The sequence below is a fragment of the Schistocerca serialis genome, chromosome 4 (genome assembly GCF_023864345.2).
Source record: "Schistocerca serialis cubense isolate TAMUIC-IGC-003099 chromosome 4, iqSchSeri2.2, whole genome shotgun sequence".
Lineage (NCBI taxonomy): Eukaryota > Metazoa > Arthropoda > Insecta > Orthoptera > Acrididae > Schistocerca > Schistocerca serialis.
In genome coordinates this window covers 75,638,686-75,666,609 of record NC_064641.1, presented here as the reverse complement: position 1 = coordinate 75,666,609, position 27,924 = coordinate 75,638,686, and positions in this window count along the sequence as shown.

Genomic DNA, 27,924 nt, shown 5'->3' with positions numbered 1-27,924 from the left:
AACATTGTATTGTATATTGCCGTCCTGACAGCTTACTTCAAAATATTTTTAAAAATCATGAAGATGATACCAGAGAGAAACTGGATGTTAAATATCGATTTGGTCTCCAAGTAAACTATGTATGTTTCCAAGCTTGTATTGTCAAATTTCATTCTTAAGGATTATTTAAACTAGCAAGTTGTTTAACAGAATTAAAAATTTTTGTCATTTGTAAGTGCAGTTATTTTCAAACCTACAAAGTTAAAATATGTACAGAGCAAAAAATTGTGCCCCCCTTAAGGTGCTGCCCCTAGGCCTATGCCTAGTGGGCCTGTATGTAAATCCACCACTGGCAACTGTGACAGATGTGTAATAAACTCTTCAAGAAATAAGAATTGCTGGTTGTACATCAACAAAATGTTGGAACTGCGTACAAAAAGTGATTGTGGCCACTTTGCACCTTCTCATTAAAATATCAATACAGTATTTAAAAAGTTAGTAACAACATTCATGAATCCATGCCTACATTGGTTTTGCAATGTGACAAATATTATTAAGCATCATAAATACTTATGAAATAACCAATTGTGGTTACTCATCCACTAGCGTTATTAGGTAAGGATCAGAAAAGCTCATGCTACCTCCATGTTATGTGTAACTGTGATGGATTAGTAGTATTGGCATATTTGCATACCATCTTTCAACAAATTCATCAGTAATTCTTGATACACATGCCCGATTTGAAAAGTCAGATGTTGTGGTGTTCACTGACATTGTCGTCTTACATATGACACATGTTATGCTTTGTTAGCTATAAATTTTATGATATGACATAATTAAAAACAATATGAACTTCTGTAATAATAAGCCAAGAACCTTGCTTATAACTGCAATGAGCTCATCTCATCATTGCAATTTCTGTGGTGTACTTCATCTTCTGTTTCATGTTTGTAGGGTCTGTAATGTATTTTCATAGAAATTATTTCATCTTTCATGTCATCCGTATTAGCTACATCCATCTCAGCCAGCAAGCCCACTCTGGCCCTCAGGATAAACCGACATCTGCCCACTCAGACACTTGATTCCAACACTGCCTCACTCGCTGGCTAACTGCCGAGCCATCAAATACACTCCAATGTCTCTTGCTATGTGAGCCAGCTTCTCATAATGCTGCACTTAGCTGAGCTAATTTTTATAATGGCATAATTTCTTATCTCCACAAATATTTGAATAACACCATAAGTATTTTTTATGTATCATCTCACAATTACTGTTACACATTTTTTTATATATCATCTCGCAATTAATGTTACTTCCTAATGGTCTCACAACATCTTTATTTTGAGATCTTGCACCTTCCCACCCTTCATCATTTGTACATATAGCTCACCTTATTTCAGTTTCTCACCTTTATTCTGAAATTTTAGAAAACTCAGAAACATGTGTATCTGTTGGCACTACTTTTAGTGTTCAACTTAATCAGCTGCTAAGATGACATTCTCTGCCTATCTGTTACAGATCACACACTTTTACATGGCCCCTGAATGGAGGATACAGGGAGCAGAAGCTTGCATTTGGCTCATAGTACATTGGCTATTAGAACAAGCCTCATTGCCTTCTTCCAGGGCAGACAGTGTATAGCTTAAGTATACTTTGAATAACAGTCCTCCATTTTCACAAAGGAGTTGTCAGAGTATGTAGGGTTGGTGGTGAGCCCCTAGAAGGATCAGGTACAATCCCTTTGATGAGCTACATTCTGCCATCTGCTTAATTATGGCTGATTTTATGTGATCATTCTATGTCATATTCCCACAAATTGTTACACCATGTTGTTTGTGTGAGATGACTGATGAACAGTGATTCACTGATATTGTAGTCATAGGATATTACTTTTCTGTGAAACGTACAATTTTAATTTTCTATGCCTGAAATCAGGCTGTCAACCTTTGCACCATCTTAAAAACTTATCAAGATCTGGCTGTATATATATGCATGGTTTTCAGATAGTACTTCTTCATAGACAATTGCAGCATCTTCAGAATCTGTGTGTTTCCTCTTAATAATCTGTTTCAGGGAAAATGATCTGAAAACTTTCCATGGCTGTAGTGATCTAGTGGGTGGCCCTGAGGTCCCAAGTTCGATTTTGAAGAGGGGTCCCCACCTAGCAACACAGCAAAGAAAGGCTGCACTCTTCCTGCACACAGGCTGATAGCCCAGTCACAGGCTTGTGGCACGAACTTCACTTTACTTTAATTAACTCTCTGACATAAGTGAATAAAGGCAGTAGTATTGTAATTGATCATGTTTTCTGTGATGTAGCTCAAAGCAAGTTTACCCATTATAATTTCACTACCTGCACAATCTACACATGATTTGTTGTGAGAAAGTTCTAGTAGAATGTAAGCTTGAAAAAGGATCACTCTGGAACCTAGCAAATTTTCTTTCTTTTTAAAAGTGACTATTGAGAACTCTATGCATCTGCTTTAGTGTGAGTGGTTCCAACAAATGATTTCATGTAGCTAAAGAATGTTTCAGAAATTATGTCATATTATCACCTTTAAGTGCTGCTGTAGCATAAATCACAGCTGTCTGAGCACTTGATCTTTCTCTCGTGGGAAGTTAAATTTATAAATAACACCCAATTTCTGGTACTTTGCTTCCTTTCTTGTGAATTGAACATAGTTTGCAGATACTTTGTTTTAAATCTCATTGTCTAGGGATCCTGAGTTTTTACAGATGGCCATTAAAACACCATTTTTCCAATAATCCAGTCATTTTCTTCTAGACATATTTTCTAAAAATCACTCTACAGAAAGACCTTAAAATGTTTTACAGGAACTGCCACAGGACTTTGCCTACCACAAACTGTTGATCTACTGATGGTATTGACATATGAATGAATGGCAGTCCAATAAAAACTGAGGCACTATACATTCAGTTCACGTGATTTTATATATTTATGGTTTAAGGTTTCACATGTTAACGTTCTCAGTCAAACAGTATTTTTATACTGCTATAATTACATAATGAGGATTATTATAATAACAGTACACCTTTTTATAAACAGAAAATTAGGGCAGTTAAACAGTGACAATAAATGTTTTACATAACTGCATTTTTGTATTAGAAACTTCTGGGAAAAACATAAATTGTAAACACCACTTACATCTGAACAAATGAGTTTTCTGATGCAATAAAATGTTTGCTTGCAAGAAGATAACAAGAATTTTCAATTTTGGTATGTAAAAATTAATTTTTATAAATTATTATTTTGGATAAATGTTATAAATAGAGACCGGATTATGTTGTTGTTGTTGTGGTCTTCAGTCCTGAGACTGGTTTGATGCAGCTCTCCACGCTACTCTATCCTGTGCAAGCTTCTTCATCTCCCAGTACCTACTGCAACCTACATCCTTCTGAATCTGCTTAGTGTATTCATCTCTTGGTCTCCCTCTACGATTTTTACCCTCCACACTGCCCTCCAATACTAAATTGGTGATCCCTTGATGCCTCAGAACATGTCCTACCAACTGATCCCTTCTTCTGGTCAAGTTGTGCCACAAACTTCTCTTCTCCCCAATCCTATTCAATACTTCCCCATTAGTTATGTGATCTACCCATCTAATCTTCAGCATTCTTCTGTAGCACCACATTTTGAAAGCTTCTATTCTCTTCTTGTCCAAACTATTTATCGTCCATGTTTCCTTTCCATACATGGCTACACTCCATACAAATACTTTCAGAAACGACTTCCTGACACTTAAATCTATATTCGATGTTAACAAATTTCTCTTCTTCAGAAACGCTTTCCTTGCCATTGCCAGTCTACATTTTATATCCTCTCTACTTCGACCATCATCAATTATTTTGCTCCCCAAATAGCAAAACTCCTTTACTACTTTAAGTGTCTCATTTCCTAATCTAATTCCCTCAGCATCACCCGACTTAATTCGACTACATTCCATTATCCTCGTTTTGTTTTGTTGATGTTCATCTTATATCCTCGTTTCAAGATGTTATCCATTCCATTCAACTGCCCTTCAAAGTCCTTTGCTGTCTCTGACAGAATTACAACATCATCGGCGAACCACAAAGTTTTTATTTCTTCTCCATGGATTTTAATACCTACTCCAAATTTTTCTTTTGTTTCCTTTACTGCTTGCTCAACATACAGATTGAATAACATCAGGGAGAGGCTACAACCCGGTCTCACTCCCTTCGCAACCACTGCTTCCCTTTCATACCCCTCGACTCTTATAACTGCCATCTGGTTTCTGTACAAATTGTAAATAGCCTTTCGCTCCCTGTATTTTACCCCTGCCACCTTCAGAATTTGAAAGAGAGTATTCCAGTCAACATTGTCAAAAGCTTTCTCTAAGTCTACAAATGCTAGAAATGTAAGTTTGCCTTTCCTTAATCTTTCTTCTAAGATAAGTCGTAAGGTCAGTATTGCCTCACGTGTTCCAGTATTTCTATGGAATCCAAACTGATCTTCCCCGAGGTCGGCTTCTACTAGTTTTTCCATTCGTCTGTAAAGAATTCATGTTAGTACTTTGCAGCTGTGACTTATTAAACTGATTGTTCGGTAATTTTCACATCTGTCAACACCTGCTTTCTTTGGGATTGGAATTATTATATTCTTCTTGAAGTCTGAGGGTATTTCGCCTGTTTCATACATCATGCTCACCAGATGGTAGAGTTTTGTCAGGACTGGATCTCCCAAGGCCGTCAGTAGTTCCAATGGAATGTTGTCTACTCCGGGGGCCTTGTTTTGACTCAGGTCTTTCAGTGCTCTGTCAAACTCTTCACGCAGTATCGTATCTCCCATTTCATCTTCATCTACATCCTCTTCCATTTCCATAATATTGTCCTCAAGTACATCGCCCTTGTATAGACCCTCTATATACTCTTTCCACCTTTCTGCTTTCCCTTCTTTGCTTAGAACTGGGTTTCCATCTGAGCTCTTGATATTCATACAAGTGGTTTTCTTATCTCCAATGGTCTCTTTAATTTTCCTGTAGGCAGTATCTATCTTACCCCTAGTGAGATAAGCCTCTACATCCTTACATTTGTTCTCTAGCCATCCCTACTTAGCCATTTTGCACTTCCTGTTGATCTCATTTTTGAGACGTTTGTATTCCTTTTTGCCTGCTTCATTTAATGCATTTTTATACTTTCTCCTTTCATCAATTAAATTCAATATTTCTTCTGTTACACAAGGATTTCTACTAGCTCTCGTCTTTTTACCTACTTGATCCTCTGCTGCCTTCACTACTTCATCCCTCAAAGCTACCCATTCTTCTACTACTTTATTTCTTTCTCCCATTCCTGTCAATTGTTCCCTTATGCTCTCCCTGAAACTCTGTACAACCTGGTTCTTTCAGTTTATCCAGATCCCATTTCCTTAAGTTCCCATCTTTTTGCAGTTTTTTCAGTTTTAATCTACAGGTCATAACCAATAGATTGTGGTCAAAGTCCACATCTGCCCCTGGAAATGTCTTACAATTTAAAACCTGGTTCCTAAATCTCTGTCTTACCATTATATAATCTATCTGATACCTTTTAGTATCTCCAGGGTTCTTCCATGTACACAACTTTCTTTCATGATTCTTAAACCAAGTGTTAGCTATGATTAAGTTGTGCTCTGTGCAAAACTCTACCAGGCAGCTTCCTCTTTCATTTCTTAGCCCCAATCCATATTCACCTACTACGTTTCCTTCTCTCCCTTTTCCTACTACCGAATTCCAGTCACCCATGACTATTAAATTTTCGTCACCCTTCACTATCTGAATAATTTATTTTATTTCATCATACATTTCTTCAATTTCTTCGTCATCTGCAGAGCTAGTTGGCATATAAACTTGTACTACTGTAGTAGGTGTGGGCTTTGTATCTATCTTGGCCACAATAATGCATTCACTATGCTGTTTGTAGTAGCTTACCCGCATTCCTATTTTCCTATTAATTATTAAACCTACTCCTGCATTACCCCTATTTGATTTTGTGTTTATAACCCTGTAGTCACCTGACAAGAAGTCTTGTTCCTCCTGCCACTGAACTTCACTAATTCCCATTATATCTAACTTTAACCTATCCGTTTCCCTTTTTAAATTTTCTAACCTACCTGCCCGATTAAGTGATCTGACATTCCACGCTCCAATCCGTAGAACGCCAGTTTTCTTTCTCCTGATAATGACATCCTCTTGAGTAGTCCCCGCCCGGAGATCCGAATGGGGGACTATTTTACCTCCAGAATATTTTTCCCAAGAGGACGCCATCATCATTTAATCATACAGTAAAGCTGCATGCCCTCGGGAAAAATTGCGGCTGTAGTTTCCCCTTGCTTTCAGCCGTTCGCAGTACCGGCACAGCAAGGCCGTTTTGGTTATTGTTACAAGGCCAGATCAGTCAATCATCCAGACTGTTGCCCTTGCAACTCCTGAAAAGGCTGCTGCCCCTCTTCAGGAACCACATGTTTGTCTGACCTCTCAACAGATACCCCTCCGTTGTGATTGCACCTACGGTAAGGCTATCTGTATCGCTGAGGCACGCAAGCCTCCCCACCAACGGCAAGGTCCATGGTTCATGGGTATTATATGCATTTGTATATTTGGTCCCTTGTTACCAATTAGTGCATATTTCAACTAAAAACTAGTGACAATGCATATTTTTGCTCTATGTTTACAATATTTTAAAAATTTAGACTGGCGCGAGATTCCATGGTGACTCACGTTACATTTTAAAATCAGTGTTTTATTATATTGAATTTTTATCAGTCTATAAACCCATATTTTCTTTTGTAAATCATCATTTTAAATTGTGTTGCTCAGGAAAAGATCTTGAAGTGTTATTTAAGCAAGAACAAGAATATAATTTATGTTCTGACTCATGTTACAAATTTGGAACATCCTATTACTAATGTGCATTTTAGGTCAAAAGTGTCTTCAAACTTTTAGGAGTTTGGACCTGGTTTTTATCACAGAAAATGCATATTAGTTTGGCATTCAAATGATGCCACTACAGTCATCTAAAAATATTTATACCATGTGAAATACTGTAATATACTGAAAAAGGCATGTGACTCAATGTTATGTGATTCTTGTTATTTCATACTTATTGTTTGGAAAAACTTTTTTCCTGCAAGCAGAGAAATGAAAATATGACATTATGTGCCAAATAAGATAAATGTAACATTAACATTTCAATTTTCAAACACTATGAAAAATTATAAAAGCATGACTTCTGGGAAAATGAACTGTAAATTCAATAAAAGTCAGAGAAATATCCTCTTTCATTGGCATCAAGTGGATTAATTTTCTTTATAATTTCATTACATTTTGCAGGCCATTTCCAATAGTGACCAGCACACTCCATTGCACTGATTAGGTAAGAATTTCCAAAAACTGCACATACTTCTCCAGCATTGAATTTACTGTCATATCCTACTTTGTACCAGTCTCCAATTTTCACACTTTCTATAGTTTCTTCAGTTTGATGATATGCAGCAGCGAAATTCCTTGGAGACAGCAGATATGTTTTTAGTACTCCTTTGTTGTTCTGAAAGCAGTGAATGCTTTTTTTATTTGGTACTGGTGGTGCTGAAGAAAATATTTGAGCTGGATTAAGTTTCACATTGATTCCTTGAATTTCATTAATAGACATATGAGAAACTTGCATAGTTTTGGTACTTGCAGCTACTTGAGTGAAAGTTGATGCATCACCTACTGTTAATATTCACTTTTTTACTGTGTTCAGCACTATCCATTCCACAACTGCACCAATTCCATCTATGGATCCTTTACTACGGGATGCAGCAAATAAGTTCCAATAGATTTCCGCATTATGAAATGATTGAAACTGAAGTACAGCAGCAGTAATATATTTGTTTTTAAGTTGTGAGGAAGGTCATCTGACCAGATTGAAATTACCTTCACATTTTCAGATATAGTTGACAGTACCTTGCTAAAGTAAGGAACTGCAGCACTTGAGTCATGGCTTTATCCAGAGCACTATGTGACTTATAAGATGACAAACCTGCTTTACCAGCTTTCTGATCTTGCATCTTATGTTGCCTATGTTTACTAACTCTCTCTTTAGTTGTAGCTCTTCTTTCTTCTAATAACAGTTGTTGCTTATGCTGACTGAGCTATAGAAACTTTTATTTCTGCTTCTGCTGGCTTTTTCCATCTTCTTCCAGATGCTTCTTCTTAAATTATTCATATTTTCATTCACACTTTAACTTTCTCCTCCTCCTCCTTTGTCGTTCTGCTGCTGCTCCTTCTAACATTAAAATAATACAACTGTGACTCATATTACGTGACTCATGTTACACATTTAATTTTCTGTTTTTACAATATTGGTTGAAATTGGGAAAGTTTTAGTAGTGATATTAGTTACAAATTTATGCTAAGAAGCAAATTACTGAACAAGATAAAGTTATCTCTAATATATCTCTTGACTTAAAAACTTAATTATATGAATGTGACTCATGTTACATGAAAGTTCATGCTGTTGTAATTACCTACTTCGGTTTTATACTCTTTATGCAATACATTAGGGTATGTAACAGTAATATTATATGCTAATTCTTACCTGCCAGTTAGTTGAAATGAAGGTCCAAAATCTCCAATAATTCACACTCTCATCACATGAAGAACATATGGCATTATAAAAATGGCTACAAATTATGGAGGGAAAGCAATAATGGGTCACAAACCATTGTTGCCATACAGTAAAAAGTCCAGACTTCTCAAAAAATACATAAAAAATACCAAATTTTAAACATCGTAAGTGTGTCCTACTTTACATGGAATATCCTTGGTGGTCTCTAGGTCGATTTAGTTTTGAAGTCTGATAGATTGACCACAACATAGAACTGCATGCAATCGCTAACTGAGAGACCACTGCCTAGTGAAATCCTTACAGAAGAGGAACAGGAACAGGCAGACAGAGTCTGTGCTCCTGCAGCCCCTGTTAATCCCCTCTGCTGTCTTACCACACATGTTGGCAACAATTATATTAAACTACACAAGCTTTTAGTCGCACATCCATTGTTTCAGTTTAGTCTTCTATTTACTTGTACACGATACACAGTTGAATGTGTTTACAACGTGTAGTGTGTAACATGTTGTGCGCCATGCTGATTGAAAAAATAAATGTCAATTCATTGATAGCTGACCATCGTGGATCATTTACATATGACAGAATTGTTTTAAATTGTCAAGATTGCAAGAAGAACATTTCGTGCGAAAAGAGTTTCAAATAGACCAGCATGACAAGGCAAGTCTTTATATCGCAGGAAAGCAGAAGAAAGGACCACAACAATAACTTCTGACAACAGCTAGTTGCAGTAGCAGGGATTTGTCGAAAATTAACCAAAAATGTTGGTTTAACATGGATATATGTGAAGCATTCATTGCAAGTAATATTCCTCTTCACAAACTTATGAACCCTATCCTCAAAGGCTTCCTACCCAAATATTGCTTAAATCAAAATGTACAAGGTGAATCAACATTGCTTAAAAATTACTACAACTAAAAGAACTGTTTCTAAATGTTTGGAAGAGCATAAGCGAAATTGAAGAAGAGGAGAATCGGAATGATCAGCTGTTGTGGAGCATGCTTTCCAGCCAGGGAACCACAATATTCGTTTTGAGGAGACGCAAGTACTAGCGGCCAAAAGTGGATACTACGAAAGGCTCTACAGGGAGGCAATCGAAATCGCTAAACACCCAAATAATTTCAACCGAAAGGAGGAGGGCGTGAAATTAAACGGTATATGGATGCTGGTGTTAAAGAAGATGTGTACCACCCATCCACTACTGGGTGATGGCAACGGCGATCAACGGCGACGGACAGCGGCCAATTGCACTGACGTTTTCAAAACACGTGATGTCACACCGCAGCACGGGAGCGCGCAGACACGGAATTTATCGGCAGTCAGTAGCAAGCCAGTGGGTGTGTTGGACCTTCCATTGACCTACGGACCCCCTTGAAGATGTCTCCCGCAGTCAGAGACGAAACGTTGGGAATTGAGAGAAAATTCATCAACTGACCACGGCATAACAGCCCGGATAATTATAATGGACATGATATTTCCAGCCGTGAAAGTCTATATTTTAGTATCAGACGCCTCTACAGGGAGGAGATGTCAAGAGAAGTGCGACGCCTGGAAGGACTCCAGAAGGAGAGAGTGCAACTTTTGTGTTCCCTCACATTCCTGTCTCGTTGCAGAGCCGTTGGCGTTATACCGAAGTTTCTGTAGATAAAGCGACTGTTCTATTCGGGAAAGGCACAACGCATTTTCAAATGGACTGAGGAGGCCTTACTACGAGAGCGCATTCAGCAGACCCGAGAGGACTTGGCAAGCACAAACTGTAAGTTAATGTCTCTCCATATTACGATCAGTAATAAACTGTGCAGCAGTGACTGGGATAAAATTGATAGACTACTGCATGATACCATGGGGAAGCGTATGTTGACAATGTCTAGTAGACAGAAGAAGAAGTTTGATAATTTGCTACCTAATCAGACTGTTTGGCATTTAGACGTTTCCCGGACCGTTATCAATTTGTCCAAACGTTCGTTATCTGACGATGAGACATCTGTGCTTGCCAAGGGAGGAAATTTTGCTGTTAGTCCACGTTTTGTGCCCACGGAAGAAATTATAGCCAGTGTAGAAGCAGGAATTTGCAGTGTGGATTCTGTAACAGCTGAAGAAATCCGTATAGAAACAGTGAGAATATTAGCCAATGCAAAACTGCCGAAAAGTAATATAACTGTGGGTGAGAGAAGAGCTTTAAAACTCCTGAATTATGATGATAGTATTTTGGTTCTCCCAGTTGACAAAGGAAATGCAACGGTGGTTATGGATGTGGCTGACTATCAGAGTAAAATTACTGATCTATTGGATCCGCAAGCATATAGGAAGCTGAATAAGGACCCCACTAACAAAGTTCTCAGAACTGTGTCGCAGTTAATAAAAAAGTCCTCCATTGAAGAGAGTGTACAGAGAGGTCTCTGCAATTCGATTGCGCTACCACCGAGGCTTTATGGATTGCCCAAAATTCATAAAGAAAATGTGCCGTTAAGACCGATACTAAGTGCCATTGGTTCGCCCACCTACTCGTTAGCCAAGTTTTTGACTACGGTGTTGAAACCACATGTGGGCCGTTCGGACTCTTATATAAAGAATTCGACACATTTCATCAGCAGATTGAATGGCATAGTGGTCCAGCCGGAGGACACATTGGTCAGCTTTGATGTGGTATCGCTGTTTACCATGGTTCCACTTAATAATGTATTGGAACAGCTGGATCGAATTTTTCCTGCCGATATTTTAGAACTGTTTAAGTGTTGTTTGACGACCACATACTTCAAGTGGAATGAACAGTTTTATGAGCAAACGGATGGCGTGGCTATGGGAAGCCCCCTAAGTCCCATAATTGCAAACTTCTTTATGGAGAAATTCGAAGAACAGGTCTTAGGTACTGCCAGCAAGAAACCAAATGTATGGTTCCGATACGTGGATGACACGTTTGTGCTGTGGAGACATGGTAGGGAGGAACTAAGCCGGTTCCACGAACATCTAAACAGCATAAACTCGAGAATCCAGTTTACAATGGAGGAGGAGGTAGACGGCAAATTACATTTCCTCGATGTGCTTGTTTTTAGAAACGAAAATGGTAGTTTGGGCCACTCAGTATACCACAAACCCACGCACACGGACCGTTATTTGCACCGGGATTCGAACCACCACCCACAACAGAAGGGGGGTATTATCAAGACGTTAGCGGACAGAGCTAGAAATGTTTGTGAACCTGAGTTGCTCGACGCTGAGATGGAACATCTCCACAATGCACTAATGAAAAACGGATATTCGTCCGCCAAAATAAAACGTGCGTTGAGGCACCCATGCAGAAATCATACTGACATACAGCCTACTGCAAAATCTAAGGTTTTCTGCCGTTTGCTAAAAATGTAACGGAAAGAATAGGAAGGATCTTGACGAATTGGAATATTACCGTAATTTACAAGCCCACCAGGAAGATACAGGAATACCTTAAGCCTGCCAAGGACGCTCGCAAACCTTTGGAAAAAGCTGGAGTGTATAGGATCCCATCAGCTGTAGTGATGTTTATGTGGGTACAACTAAAAGAACTGTTTCTAAACGTTTGGAAGAGCATAAGGGAAATTGTAGAAGAGGAGAAACAGAATGATCAGCTGTTGCGGAGCATGCTTTCCAGCCAGGGAACCACAATATTCGTTTTGAGGAGACGCAAGTACTAACAGCCACAAGTGGATACTACGAAAGGCTCTACAGGGAGGCAATCGAAATCGCTAAACACCCAAATAATTTCAACCGAAAGGAGGAGGGCGTGAAATTAAATGGTATATGGGTGCCGGTGTTAAAGAATATGTGTACCACCCATCCACTACTGGTTGATGGCAACGGTGACTGACAGCGGCCAGTTGCACTGACGTATTCAAAACACGTGACGTCACAACCCGGCGCGGGAGCACACAGACACGGATTTAGCAGCAGTCAGTAGCGAGCCAGTGGGTGTGTTGGACCTTCCATCGACCTACGGACCCCCTTGAAGATGTCTCCCGCAGTCAGAGATGAAACGTTGGGAATTGAGAGAAAATTCATCAACCGACCACGGCATAACAGCCCAGATAATTATAATGGACATAATAACCCAGGCTTTGAACCCTTGTGCAAAATTGATAGTTTTATCAATGAGATGGGTAAACTTTTACCAGAAACATTAAGTGCCAATAGAGCACCCAAATTCAAATAGTGCCCAGTTACTTCAAATGATGTAGAATGGTCCTTTTCTGCTTATAAAAATGTTTTGAGTGATCGAAGGCACAACTTACTACCAAACATTTGGAACAGTACTTGTCGTTTATGTTTGCAATAGTAGAAACATGTTAAATAAATTGTAAATGATGCTTTGGTCCAATAGTATTAATTAAAAGATAATGCTATTCAAAAAAATTCATGATAGTATGTTGTTTTTTAAATAAAATATTACAGAGTTTTCGAGCATGTCCCTCTGAATGCGATATCTCTCGAAGAGGGTTCTGGTCGCTGTGACTCACTCGCATCACATGCACTTGTTAGCATCAACAATACCAATTTTTGAAACATGGTATATGTCTCCATTTTTCAAATTTTTAGAAAATGATGACAGAAAGGCCCCCTTCCTAGCCTCTACCAGAAAGTATTCAGAAAATAATATCACATTCGAGACTGACTATGGGTGTCTTCATCAGAAAAACCAAAAACAATGCCATGTAATTTATTTATTCTTTATTTGTCTGAGGATCATTTCTTATGATATTGGACACTTCATTTTTACATAAATCTTTCATATACATAGCTAGTTACAAAAAGATAGTGCATATCCATATGTTTTATAGAATTTTAACAGAAAATGTCATTAAACTACATTTAAAAAATGTATATTGACACACTATTTAATTTTTTATTTCAAGATATTCTTTAACACTGTAAGGGCAAATATTGATCAGATGCCTTTTTAATTTTATTTTAAAAAAAGAGACTTACTTTCTATAATCTTTATACATTGTGGTTAACTGTTGTACAGTATGCACCCAGCATTTGCATGTTCTTTGTCTGTTAATTTTAGCCTACTTCCTCCTGTATGATAGTCATTTTTTACTCTTGTATTATGTTTGAGATATTGTCCACTCAGCAATGCAATGCAGTTAGTTTTTAAGTAGTATATATACTGATACTACTGTAAAAATTTTTAGTTCTCTGAATTTATTTCTTTAGGATTGCCTAGGTCATACTTTTGTGATGCATCATACGGCTCTATTTTGTAATCTTAATACCCTTTGTGTGTGTACATAGGCAGCATTTTCCCATGCCAGGATGCCATATTAGAGGTGTGAATGGACTAGCCCATAATACATTGTTTGTAGAGTGTGTCTGTTTACTGACTTTGACATTTTTCTCATCGGAAATATGCTTGAACGTATTTTGCTGCACATGTTATTTATGTGATTCTCCCATGTCATATATCTATCCACTATTTCACCTAGAAATTTATAGCTGTCTGTCTCCTTTAGTTCTAGGTCTCCTAGCCTGACTGTGATGTTGTGCAAAGCGTGTTTTTTGTTTGCAATGTATCTGCATATATGTTGTTTCGTTTCCATTTATAAAGAGATTCTTTTCTCTGAAATAATTGTTTCCACTTTTCATATCTAGCAAAGCCTTCTCTTGCAAGTCATCTGTTGTATAACTGGTAACAACAAATGAAGTGTCATCTGCATACATGGCACCTGTTTTTTCACATGCTGGTACAAAAAATCCTGCTCCTTGAAATACTTTTGATTCTTTGTTCTTTCTCATCTCCCACAATGTTTTTGTTTTTCTGATGGAGACACCCATAGTCGGTATCGAAACCAGCTCAAGTTAAATCTTGGCTGTATTATAAAAATCACATTTTTTTCATCTTTTGATTTTCACTTATATTTCTTTAGATAAATTATTTTTGATGAAATACTGTACTGTTTTATTCAGCAAAGGGAAAACTATATCCTTTGTAATAATTTTCTAAGTAAAATTGTGTAAATTTATTTTTTACAAATTCATAATATAGCATGTTCCAAATAACATATTTAACAGTATGTCAAAAAGAAAACCCTTAACTGACTGCTTGAACATTTCTATTCTTCCATTTTATTGTGTTTGGTTATTCTACATGAAATGATGGGATGACAAACTTTACTTGAGAAATATTATGTTTACATGTTGTGCAAAATCATAACTGAATGTGTGACGTCTCCTGGCAAGACATTTCAAAATCCACATAATATATGCAAAAAAAACATTTATCTGTGTTCTTATATTTCATTTCTGTACAACCAGTTATCAATTATGTGGATTCTGTATAAAAGAAATAATCACTCTGCATTTTTATGTTTGTATAATATTATGTATGTTAATTTTTGCAAATAATGTCTGCAGTCGGTGAGACTGGAAATGAACACAGACAATGATAATTAAAAGTGTAACAAAGATACACATATATTACCACATCAAATTGCTCATAAATAGCGGAGGCTTAGACATTACTCTCCCTGTCTTCTTGTAGCCATGAATTTTGTTAGAGCCTGGAATGCTCTCTCAAATATTTAGTTCGCTTTCATTTGTTTTTTCATCAAGAAAAATGCCATTTGGCACTGATGTATAAAAAAGGTACATACTTTGAATTTTATGTTAATTCTTTATATAGAAATTGTCAAAAATACTTGTAATAATTTGTATCTAGCTTGCCGAGTATTTCGTCTCACATTGTTAGCCCTTTTCAGCAAATTTAGCATTTTTTGTGATGCAGTGCTGCGTCACAATCACTGGAACCGTGGCCGTGGCAAATTGAAACTATAATTGAATGAAAGCAGTTTTCCCACAACTAAGCGAGCAGGTAATTGTACATTCAAATTATTTCTTTCAGCTTCCCGGAGACCACAGTGGAAAATTGCAGATTTTATTATGTCGTTTTCAGATGGACATAGGTAACTGCTAGTACAATATCAGTGACGTAAATAATTTACATAAATCAGAGAGTTAAAACTTTACTTGTGTGAGATCAAAAGCTGCTGTGTTGAAATATGGTGTGGCTAATAATATTAAAATAATTTTCATTTTTAGTTTCATTCTCTTGTGTTAGCTGTGGCAATCCATAATGTTCAAATATTAAAAAATCCACTGCAACTTTTATGTCTGGCAAGCATTGCATACTCTAACTTCTGTGCATTTAATAAGAGTAATTTTCAGTGAATTTGAGAGACTAAAGTAGAGAAAGACATGTTTAATTTTGTAATCAGTTACAATAATGATACACCGTTTCATTTCTAATAAACCAGATCAGAGTTTTATTTATTTATTTATTTATTTATTTATTCATCCGTAGACAACTTGTGTTGTATGGATGTCGTCAACTGTATACAAGGAATGCGTATATACATAATAGTACTTCTGGTAGTACATATTTCTATGGTGCAACTTAATCGTTTGTACACAAAACAAATACAGACCAATCTTAGTTACAAATAAATATAAATTTACAAATGTATTCTTGCATGGATTACACAAAACAAATACATACCAATCTTAATTAAAGATAAATATAAATTTACAAAGGTACTCTTGCATGAATTGAGGTGAACACATGTCATTTACAGTATTCTTTGACAGTATAGTAACATTTATCTGCTAAATAATTTTTTGCTGCTTTCCTAAAGGTATGTATTTCAGTTTCAGCTTTGATCTCCTCTGGAAGTCTATTATACATTTTTAATCCATTAAATAATAAACTATTTTGGGTTTTTGTTTTGTTTTTTCGTATGAGATGCAAATGGTGGCAGGATCTAGTCCAGTGTTGGTGTATAGATCTGTTTTGTGTGTACTGGTCAATGTGTTTCTTTATATATATCACAGTCTGAAAGATGTATTCACATGGTACTGTCAAGATTCCCATGGTTTTGAATAAATCAGTACAGTGAGCTCTCTTGCTGCTTTTTGTTATTATTCGTACTGCCCTCTTTTGCAGCTTGAAAATTGCTTGTATGTTCTGCACATTTGTACCCCAGAAGGTTATGCCATAACTAATTATTGAATGCACATATGCAAAGTATGTCGTCTTAGCACATGAACTATTACATACTGACATAATTATCCGGAGTGCATAGCAAGCAGTAGCAATTTTCTTTTCTAGTGCTGCAATATGGTCAGTCCAGTTAAGCTGTGAGTCAACATGCATTCCTAGGAATTTTGTGTTTGTGACACAATCTATAAGTTCATCTTTAACTCTTAGGCCTATGCTATTATGTTTTTTATTTATGTGGAAATTAATACTGTTTGTTTTTTTAATATTGAGGGTTAATTTGTTGCTTACTACCCACTTGCATACATGATCGAGAGTTTCTTCAGCTTTGTCTCTCAATTTGTCTGGTGACTTGTCACTGATAAGGATGCTGCTATCATCTGCAAATAGTATTGTTTCCCCGTATTTCACACTCTGGGGAAAATCATTGATATATATTAGGAAGAGTATGAGAACATAGTTTTCCAAATTAACAATCATACATTCACAGCAGGAAATCTTTTACTGTTGTGCGTATCCCCACATAATAGATCAGAGTGCACGAAGTTAAATTTGAAACTACAGAAACCAATAGTGAGAACTGCATTTTATCTTTTGTCTTTGCAACGATAATCAACACTTGGTTTATTTAAAGTGCTATGCAATAAAAACTGTATTATAGCCAAAGATCATAAAAGTTCAATCCATGATTTTATTACTACCAAGCAAATGAATAACATTCTTTTACATTCAGTCAAACTGTATATAAAATCAAAGTGCATGGGGATACATAACAAATGGAATGCTCACATTAATTACTGACAAGTGTGTAATTCGGCTGTAGACATGTACTGCAAACAACTAACCAAAAAGTGTATCATGTAGTACAGTTTTTTTTTGTATCATATATTACATTTAGCCCTTTCTCTGATGCTTTGTACTAGTAACAAACACTCTCTCCGATCATGATGCACAATTATTTAAGACAAATAAGATAGTACCTTATAGTATAATTTATCCCCAGTGGAATTCACTTAGAACAATTAATAACTCCAGGACAAACATCTTTAACAATACTTTACTAGAGATGACCTGAGATAAAATGTATAATGAACCAAATCTTGACATAGAATTTGATTTACTCCATTGTAACATTACAATTTGCCATCAGCTCTTTTCAGAATGTGAAGATTATAGCTCTATGTTGTGCTTCCATTAAATATGACACACAAATAAAACTGGATAGCAGTAGCATACAATAAATAGCTGTTATACCTAACTTCAGTAATGAGAGTGAGTTACTCGTTGCTATAAGTGAGTGTATCCCAGGTTTTAATTGCCTTAGGAATTTTTAGGACTTTATAATGAAAAAAATGATAGCTCTGTTTAATTTTTGACTGTTTTTTTTTTAATGAAATGCAGTAATTTTTTTGTAAGTGCTGGTGCTGATTTACAACTCACAACTGGCTACATTACGCTGACTCTGACTGTGCGATCTCAAGTGCCCAACTCTCTACAAGGTTTTGACAATCAAGATTTGTGTATTTATGCTGAAGTTACAATTTTAACAAATTAACACTTTCAAAAGGCAATTTAGTTTAATTAATTGGCACTGTGGCATACATGATGAACTGTTAATATACACGGATTTCCCCAAATTACGAAGTACTTCATGAATTTATCTAAAAGTTGTACAGTGTGCAATTTTAACAATATTAAGTCACTAAATCTTAAACAATTGTCTTCATATACAAATTATGTGTGAACATAAAATGCAGTAATATTTTACATGACTGATAACTTGAGCCTTTACATATCTCAGAAAAGAAAAAAACTTTACAAGTAATGAACATAAATTAATAGGAAAATTTGTATAATGAATCAGAATGTGATCGTGCTTTTCCATATTGTAACAGAACCCCCCCCCCCCCTCCACGCCCAGCCGCCCCCTCACTCACTCCCAATGCCCCCATAATGAGTGAGTATGAACAACGTGGCAAGGAAAGTTCTGGTAGAATGTAATTTATAGATTTATGTCCCTATTACATAGTCCAAACATCCATTATTTAGTATACCTGAGGAAACAGCAGATATCTTTTTGAAATTACAATGAAATGAACACCCTTAGCTGCTTACAGGCGTTGACATACGTGCGCCGACCAGGACTCGAACCCGGGATCTCCTGCTTACATGGCAGACGCTCTATCCATCTGAGCCACCGAGGGCACAGAGGATAGTGCGACTGCAGGGATGTATCTCTGGCACGCCTCCCGCGAAACCCACATTCTCAGTGTATTGTCCCGCACTATATTTGTAGCGCCCCCGCCCATTATACTCATTACTTGCGGTGCGTTGCCGATTCCCATAAGAGTTCGGGCACTGTTTGTGCATTTGCACAGAGGAAGAAGATGGTCACCAATAGTATTTGTTCTTTCGGACATGTCCGAAAGAAGAGATACCACCTTAGTATATATATAGATATCTTTTTGTATTTTTGTTTATTCAAAAATTAAACCCCTCTTATTAGTTTTCTTTTTTTTTTTTATTTGTTGGGAGCACAAAATATGTAGCACTTTAATGATTCTTAAATTACTTTTAAAGTATGCAGAAACAGCTTTTAGGAGCCCGTTAGATTTGTAAATGCTTGCCTTGTCTGCCATTTCATTTAAGGTCTTCTTCCTTCATAATAAACTCTATGGGCAACTATGAGTAAATTAATAAAAATAGGAAAAGAGCATCATACAAATGAATTTTTTTCAAATCTGAATTAAACAGATCCTTGATCTTTCTGATTTAAACAGTTTTGTTTTGCAGATATATTAGCATGAAACTCACATATTATATAAAAACTTGTTGTTTAAATCTTAGCTATGAGAGAAAACAAAAAAAGCAGATGGACTGGTACTGGCTGCAAGAGTATGTGATCAACCAAATCTATAGATTTGTTTTTACATGTCTAAACGGCTTGTCATTTGAATGGGAAAATAAGAACTCTGTTCTCAGAAGGAATTGTTATGGTTTCAGGCACTGTCCAATATGTAAGCTTAATCTCTCAGGAATGTTCACAATATTTCTATCAATCTGAATTGTTAGGCTTCTTTATTTAAAAAAAGTTTATTTCTGAATTGTGCTTTACACATAATTAATTAACTTAGACTGTTATATTAAGCTGTGAATTTTTATATAACTTTCTTGTTGAAACTCAGTACTGAATTATGCGTTATGTTGATGCAGGAGAGATGTCATCACTTCCTGGCCTCCGATTTTATTGCCACCAGTGTGGCCGGACATACAAGCATAAGAACCACCTGAGACGCCATTTGCGCCTGGAATGTGGAGGGACACGACACTATACATGCTTTGCTTGTTCAAGAAGCTTTAAACACAAACATCACCTTACCGACCACCAACGCAAAGGAAGATGTGCAGAGCTAAATCAGAGTTTTTTTTCAAAATGATACTAAAGTTTTGAACTATTTAGATGGAAGACTTGTATATGTTATGTAGAAAGAGAAGACAGTGTCATGACAGTGAAGGTGTCACACATTCATAGAGTTTACATTTCACTAATATATTGTCATACATACTTCTAATATGCAATAGACATTTCTATCTGCACCTTGGACAAAATATTCAGGTAGGTCATGAGAAAGCATTGTAGGAGGTTTCTCAACTAAATATGTTTCAAACATATTTTCTCTCCACCTGTAGTAGAGTTGCTTTACATGTATATCTTTTTAGATAATATATATTCATGACAAACATATATATTCATGACAAACCTTTCTTCATATTGTAATGTGAAACTTTGTTATTAAGTGTGGTAGATTTAGTGAGGTACTATTCCATGTAAATTACTTCATTAATGAATATAATGAACCTATGGTTGTTTCACATAAACTGTTTTACATTTTGTGACAATGTCACTGCTTATAGTGTACAAATCATTGCCTTTTTTTACTTTCACAAGGACTGGATTAGGAGAGACAGTAATATAGAGTTTTTATCTAGGATGATAAACATCTCTTGTCTCATATAGTTTCCAGAGCTGAATTGAAATTAGGAATGGAACTGTTATTAGCATATACAGTATTCACGCTCAGCTGGATCTTAGTTACATTCTCTACGACTTTTTAAATGTGTTCATCAGCCACTCATCATGTGTATGATATTGGTTTTGTTAACTTCACACACTCTTGGTAGTGTACATATGTGATGCACTATTTTGTAAATCCCTGCATATATACAGTTTTACAAATGCAGCATAATATATTACATACACATATCTACTAAAAGTGAACTCATATATCGATGACAGAATTATAATGCTATTTGCAAGATGAACAAACATTGTGAAATTACAAATTTCCGTGACTGAAACTGAAAAATATATTCTCATATTGATATTTACACATGATCTACAAGGTTTCATTGCTGGTCTGATTTCTTTTTTTTACTTTACTTCTGGTGAAAGATGATGGCATACTTTGATTCCTACGTACTTTTTACTGTTTTCATTTAATATTATATTGTGAGGTATAATTTGTAAGTGGCTTTTGTTTCATGTGTCATAGGAATGGTGATTGAACTTTTGGTCTAGTGACTGTAAAAACTGCAATGTGAAACAAATCAAATTAAATTTGTATTTGCATACTAAGGGTTGGATTTTAAGCTGTTAGAAAACTAGCCTACAGTGTTCATACTTCTGATTATAAAATAGCATTCTTACTGCTTAATTCTGTAATTTAAAAATGGTAAAAAATTCAGTTCTATTTCTCAGAAAATCAGACAATAGCTAATAACAGATTCAAATAATGCATGGTACATGAGCTTTAATGTCTCTATATTAGTTGCCTCTCTTACTGATCACTGTAAGAAATAGACATTGCTAAGCTTTCTTGATAACATGTCTGTACTGATGTGCAGTTGAAGAAATATGCTGTCATTTGCTGTGCAAATTTTGTTTCTATCAACAGGCACATATGGACTGGACAGAGTGAATTTTTTCTTTTGTGGAAGCTAATTCTTATCATTTTTTGTGCACTTATCGATATACTATCTGTCTGAAACCAAGACTGCAAATGGGCACTGTTTTTGCAGTATTTCTTGGTTTGTGTCCTCACTGCCAGTTATCAGTATATTTGTGTCATCTCCATACATGAATGAATTAGATTTGTGTATGTGTTCTGGATGGTCATTTATGAACATATCACATAGCAGGTGGATTCTTACCATCTGTTGTTTTTCTTCTCCCATGAATAACCAAACCATTTGTTAATTTTTATCTTTATTTTCAATGCATTTATCTGCTGGTATGTAAAACTTACATAAAATCTCAAGTTGTTATTTAGACTGAATTTTATTGGGTTTTATTATTCAGATTATTATTTTGGCTGTTCTGATTTAATTGCTGTAATTAGTTCTCATTAGGGCACTCATACATAAAAGTTATAAATAATTGATGGCAAATATAGTTTGCTACATGCAAAACTTTGTGAGCTATTCAAGATATTTGAGAAGGGCTAACTATGCCATTTTAAAAGTTAAGCATTCTGACATTACTGTGAAGAATTTTAAACTGCCTAAAACAACTGAAAACTAACTATCTTTCATGGCAATTAACATCAAAGTTTGTAGCCAGCCCCATATATCATTGCAGACTTAATCAGAACCATTGACAAAGTCTTAACTTTGAGTACATACTGTTATTACCATAATTTTCCTGTATAAATTGACATACAGTATTGACTGATTACTAACTAATTAATAATTTCATGTACTTGACTCTAATTTGCAACACACACACACACACACACACATACACACACACACACACACACACACACAAAGGTGATCTACATTGTGTAAGGACAATGTTTCCATTTTCCGTAATTCAGATTCACATTAGTTTTTATAGTTCATCAAGAACAGTAAATCCAACCTACCCAGTTTTCTAAGTCTGATGTAATTTACGAAATAACAGTTTGTTGTTATGGCCATCTACAAGTAGGCAGACATCACTCATAATTGCCAGTTCATGGTTTGAGTGTTAATGAATAAGACCTATATTCAGGTGCTCTTTCAGTGCCAACTCACAACACAGATATGTTCATTCTGAATGCAAAAATTTGTCCACTGGTCACCATGAAACTCAAGACTCTAATATTTAATAATTTTCAAGTGACCTTTGTAACTTAAATTAATGAACACTTGAAATGAACTGGGGTATAATTATCAAGAATATGTAACATTGTGGTGACTCCTGTCACCTCCACTTGTAGCACAAGACTATGGGCTCTGCAGACTGAAAACAAGTGATCGGTGAAGCACCTGCCACTCAAAGTATCACTGCATCCTCCTCAAAACCCTCACTGGTCAGTTCTGCTGGAGGTAGAGCTTACACAGCCAAGGTTTCCAGATGCCACACACACCATTCTGTCACTGGAGCAGTCTCTTCTTCCTTCTCGATGAGGCAACACCTCCTGGCCATGCTCTCGGCAACTCACCCTGCTCAACACCACATGGCTCTCTATCATCATCTGCCACACTTCACCAGAATATGCACAAACAGCAGGAGTCTTTCCCCACGTCCAATGCCAGTGTTTTGTTGTGGTTAATTTAATGAAAGATTGCTGCCATGTTTTCCGCACTGCCTTCCCAAGCTGCATTTCCTCAGCGTACATCGCCAAGTCGGGTGATGCTGAGGGAATTAGATTAGGAAATGAGCCACTTAAAGTAGTAAAGGAGTTTTGCTATTTGGGGAGCAAAATAACTGATGATGGTCGAAGTAGAGAGGATATAAAATGTAGACTGGCAATGGCAAGGAAAGCGTTTCTGAAGAAGAGAAATTTGTTAACATCAAGTATAGATTTAAGTGTCAGGAAGTCATTTCTGAAAGTATTTGTATGGAGTGTAGCCATGTATGGAAGTGAAACATGGACGATAAATAGTTTCGACAAGAAGAGAATAGAAGCTTTCAAAATGTGGTGCTACAGAAGAATGCTGAAGATTAGATGGGTAGATCACATAACTAATGAGGAAGTATTGAATAGGATTGGGGAGAAGAAAAGTTTGTGGCACAACTTGACTAGAAGAAGGGATCGGTTGGTAGGACATGTTCTGAGGCATCAAGGGATCACCAATTTAGTATTGGAGGGCAGCGTGGAGGGTAAAAATCGTAGAGGGAGACCAAGATATGAATACACTAAGCAGATTCAGAAGGATGTAGGTTGCAGTAGGTACTGGGAGATGAAAAAGCTTGCGCAGGATAGAGTAGCATGGAGAGCTGCATCAAACCAGTCTCAGGACTGAAGACCACAACAACAACAACTTCCATTGACTGCAGCTGTCCAAAGCCTGATGCCAGTTGCCTGATCTATCCCCCAGTAGCAGCACATGGAATACTGTGTGCAGTGTGTTGTAAATAGTGCAGTGAAGTGCAGTATGCACCAGGAATACTAGGAAGATTTTTTACCATTACATCCCCAGCTGTCTCGGCATCCCTTCACTGTCCAGCTTGCCACTGCAGTGGTTTATCCCATGTGGCCTGATGACACCCAACAAAGGCTGCAAGCCATTCACAATCCACCTTGTTCCAAGACTCCACTGCAAGTGAGGGACCTCCTCCTTAATTTTACTGTAACTGTTAGCTTTTAGGAAAATATCTCTGAACCAGTTGATATGGTTCTTCCAGTATGCTCCATTACTCATTGTTATCTTTCTTAATTGGTGCACCACTATAGGTGTGTATGCCCCTTAGGAGCACAGGAGGGCACCTAAAATTTTCCTTCACTGGTGACCCCCTCTGACCACCTCTATCCCAAAGCACTGTCTCATGACTGAAACATGCTGGTTTTCTTTTTTTATTTTTCCAATTACTACACCCCACGTGGTCATGAAATCAGTTCCCATTACATTGGCCAGATGCATCCCACTTGCATCCCCACCCACCCCTTGCCTTCTCCACCATCTCCCACACACCTCCACAGCCACCATCTTGGTGCATACCATCATGTCCCTCCGCACCCAACCCGCAGCTGACATCCACTTGCCCAGAAAAGCCACAGCTTTACTGCACAGCATACTGAACCCTCCTTTCCACTGCAGCACACGATGGAGATTGTATTACATATACAAGGAAAGGAGGGTTCAGTATGCTGTGCAGTAAAGCTGTGGCTTGTCTGGGCAAGTGGATGTCAGCTGCCCACTCCATGCATTCTCAACCTGCCCAATATTGCTTAGAGCATCACCCTGCATGCCGCAACATGCTGCCCACACTGTTAAGTCACAATGTTGCTGCCATTCCTATGGTGGTCACACCCAATAGGCACTCTATCCAGCAGCCCCCCATTACCCCTTCCACCCCAGCACCTACGAGTACTTCAGAGATTTCAGAACATCGATCGCAAGTGTCAGCACAACAGAACTGCTTGACTTAGCTGACCAGAGGGGCAGCATGCCCAGCTCATTCTGAATCTGCAGGTCCTCCCCCTAGTCATGTGGCTGCTCACTTGCCCCACTTCAGCCCACAAGACTGGCGCCTGTGGTTTGCTTCCATTGTGGCAGTTTTCATAGAGTGCTCTATCATGTGTGATGCAACAAAACTTGGGCTGATGATTGGCCACCTCAAACTGACCACCAACGCCCAAGGATGATATCTCACACCCACCCCCTTCTGGCAGCTACGTTAAACTGAAAGAATCTATCATATCCAGCTTTGTGCCTTCAGAGCTGCAATGGGTACATAATCTGTCATCATACAAGCAGTGCAATGACATGCACTCGTCCCTGTTGCTGGATCACATCTGAGCACCCATCAAACCATACACCTTCCCCAAGGCCTGCTCCTAAATTGCTATTTTGTTCACCTTCTTGCCAGTATACAGGGCTGCCCTGGCCTTCCATACCCATTTATCATCAGGGACACAATGGTCTTGGCCCAAAAAATGTTCAAAACCCTGAGTCCCTTCCCCACCAAGGCTGAAGCTGATAACACCAGCTACCACCTCGCAGCTCCAGCTGGCTGTTGGCTCACCCAATTCCTCCTCTCCAGCTTGCACATGTGTGACGTCACTCAAACCACCTACCACTAACAACCCTCCACCCAGCATGCAGTCCTCTGACCTCTACCAGATTTTGATTCACCTGAGCTCCAAGATGGCACAACATACCACCAGTGTGACCTGCCCAAATTTCACGATCCCACCACTAGCCACTGAGCACCCCCACCGATGCAAAGTTGGCTCATATGCCACACCAGTGCGATTATAACCACCATCCTGACAAACACGTGAGCTAGGCACAGCTTGATGGTACCTACAGAGATTTGGCAAGAACGCCACCAACAGCAAACCTCCTTGCCCCAGGTCCTCAAGCCCTGGCAGCCATTAGCAATAGTCCGGCTTGGTTGATGTACCACTTCACAGTGACTATTCATATTGGTTTCGAATGGCAGTAATCCGCCTATCCACTACATCGTTGGCAATGGCTCCAATTTATCCATATTTCCCAACAGACTACTCCTAAATCCTGGCACTCCGCTCTCCCCTCCTTATCATTGCCACCAACAACTCAGCCATCCCTACTCATGGGGTGCATACCCACTTGCGTGATCTAGACTGTCAGCATAAACTCCCATGTGCCTTCACAGTCACAGACATTACTGATCCCATTCTGGGTGCCAAGTTACTCAGCCATTACACCCTGCCATGTGTTTCACTATGAAACAGCTGTCAGTTTCAGGCCCATGTGCTCAGCTCCTTCCAGAATTCCCCTTCCTCATACAGTCACCCACACCCACTGCCCCACATGAAGTTCAGAATGGCATCATGCATTATATCGCCACTGCTCAGGCCCCCACCCCTACCCCAGCTGTGTTCCATGTCAGTTCCCTCCCCCTTCACAAGCGCAAAATCGCACAAAAGGAGTAGAGCTGCTTACTGCCGGTGTACTTCACCATTTCAAAAGTACCTGGGCTTCAGCACTTCACATCACCCCCAAGAAGGACCCTTGTGGAGATTACCACAAACTCAAATTCCGCACCATTTCTGACTGCTATCCTGTCCCAGTCCTCCATACCTACGATGACGCCATCTCAAGAATCACTAAGATAGACTGCACTAAAGCTTGTACACAAATCGCAGTTGCCCCAGAAGACACTGAAAAAACAGCCATAGTCACACATTTTGTCATGTTTGAGAGTGAATTCATGACATTTGACCTCCACAGTGACACAGAAACACAGCAGCAATTTTTGGACAATGTCCTCTGGGATGCTCCAGGGTGTTTCACCTACCTAGTTGATACACTTATCCACTCCAGGAACACTGCTGAATACCACCAATCCATATGTGAAATTTTTTCCTGCCTACAGAAAGGTGGAGTGGTCCTCAAGATGGCAAAATGTGGCCACTTAGGCTAAGCAGAAATTGAGATGCATACAGCACATGTGATGTGACATGACACTATAGCATGACACACACATTCCACACATGTTATGCTGGTCCAACGCGTATTGAGACGCATACACTACTGTGCAAGTGCCTGTTGGCTAAGCTCTGCACTGACAGAAATGAAGTGTGTGCTCCCTGAAATCTTTCTCAAAGTATTTCACAGAAATTATTAAGTAAAAATAATTGATTTTTGCCTTGCTTGTAGCATCATATGTCACCTTTGTAGCGAAGTGCCCATCATCTCGCTAATGGTTGTACTTATTGTGATATATAGATTTTAGTAAGACGCTATGCAAAATTTGAAAAGTTTGCAATGAAAAAGATGGGTCGCTATGATTTTGCATTTGGTGTGCTTTACATCATATGTTGCTGCATATGAAATTTAGCTAACATGTTGAATTTTTCTTTAGACTTGGGAGGAGGTCTCTATCTGCCTCTGCTCTCGAGAAAATGGATCCTATGTAGTGTGCTCACTCCCGATCTCATGCCTGCGAGAATAAAATATTCTCATCTCTCATATCTCCTAAACCGCTTGAGACATTGATGATGATAGTGCACAAGGAGGAGAGTGAACATATGGAACTTTCTTATCTATGGTGATACATCAGTAGCTGTTCTTCCTTTTTTATTTTTTTCACTCCCGTGACTGTAATTTAAGAGTTACCAACAGCTAATAAAACAAGCATTTTCTACTATGATAATAAACACAAAATTTCTTCTCTTATATTACTGCAAAGTAGCATTATGAGGTTTTTTGTAAGCTGTTGAGCTCTCTGATTACCAATTACTTGTTTAATGAGGCACTCTGTTTCAGAATTCTGTCGCAATAGCTGCTTAAGATGAGTTTGTGCAAATTATATAGCGTTTTGGCAA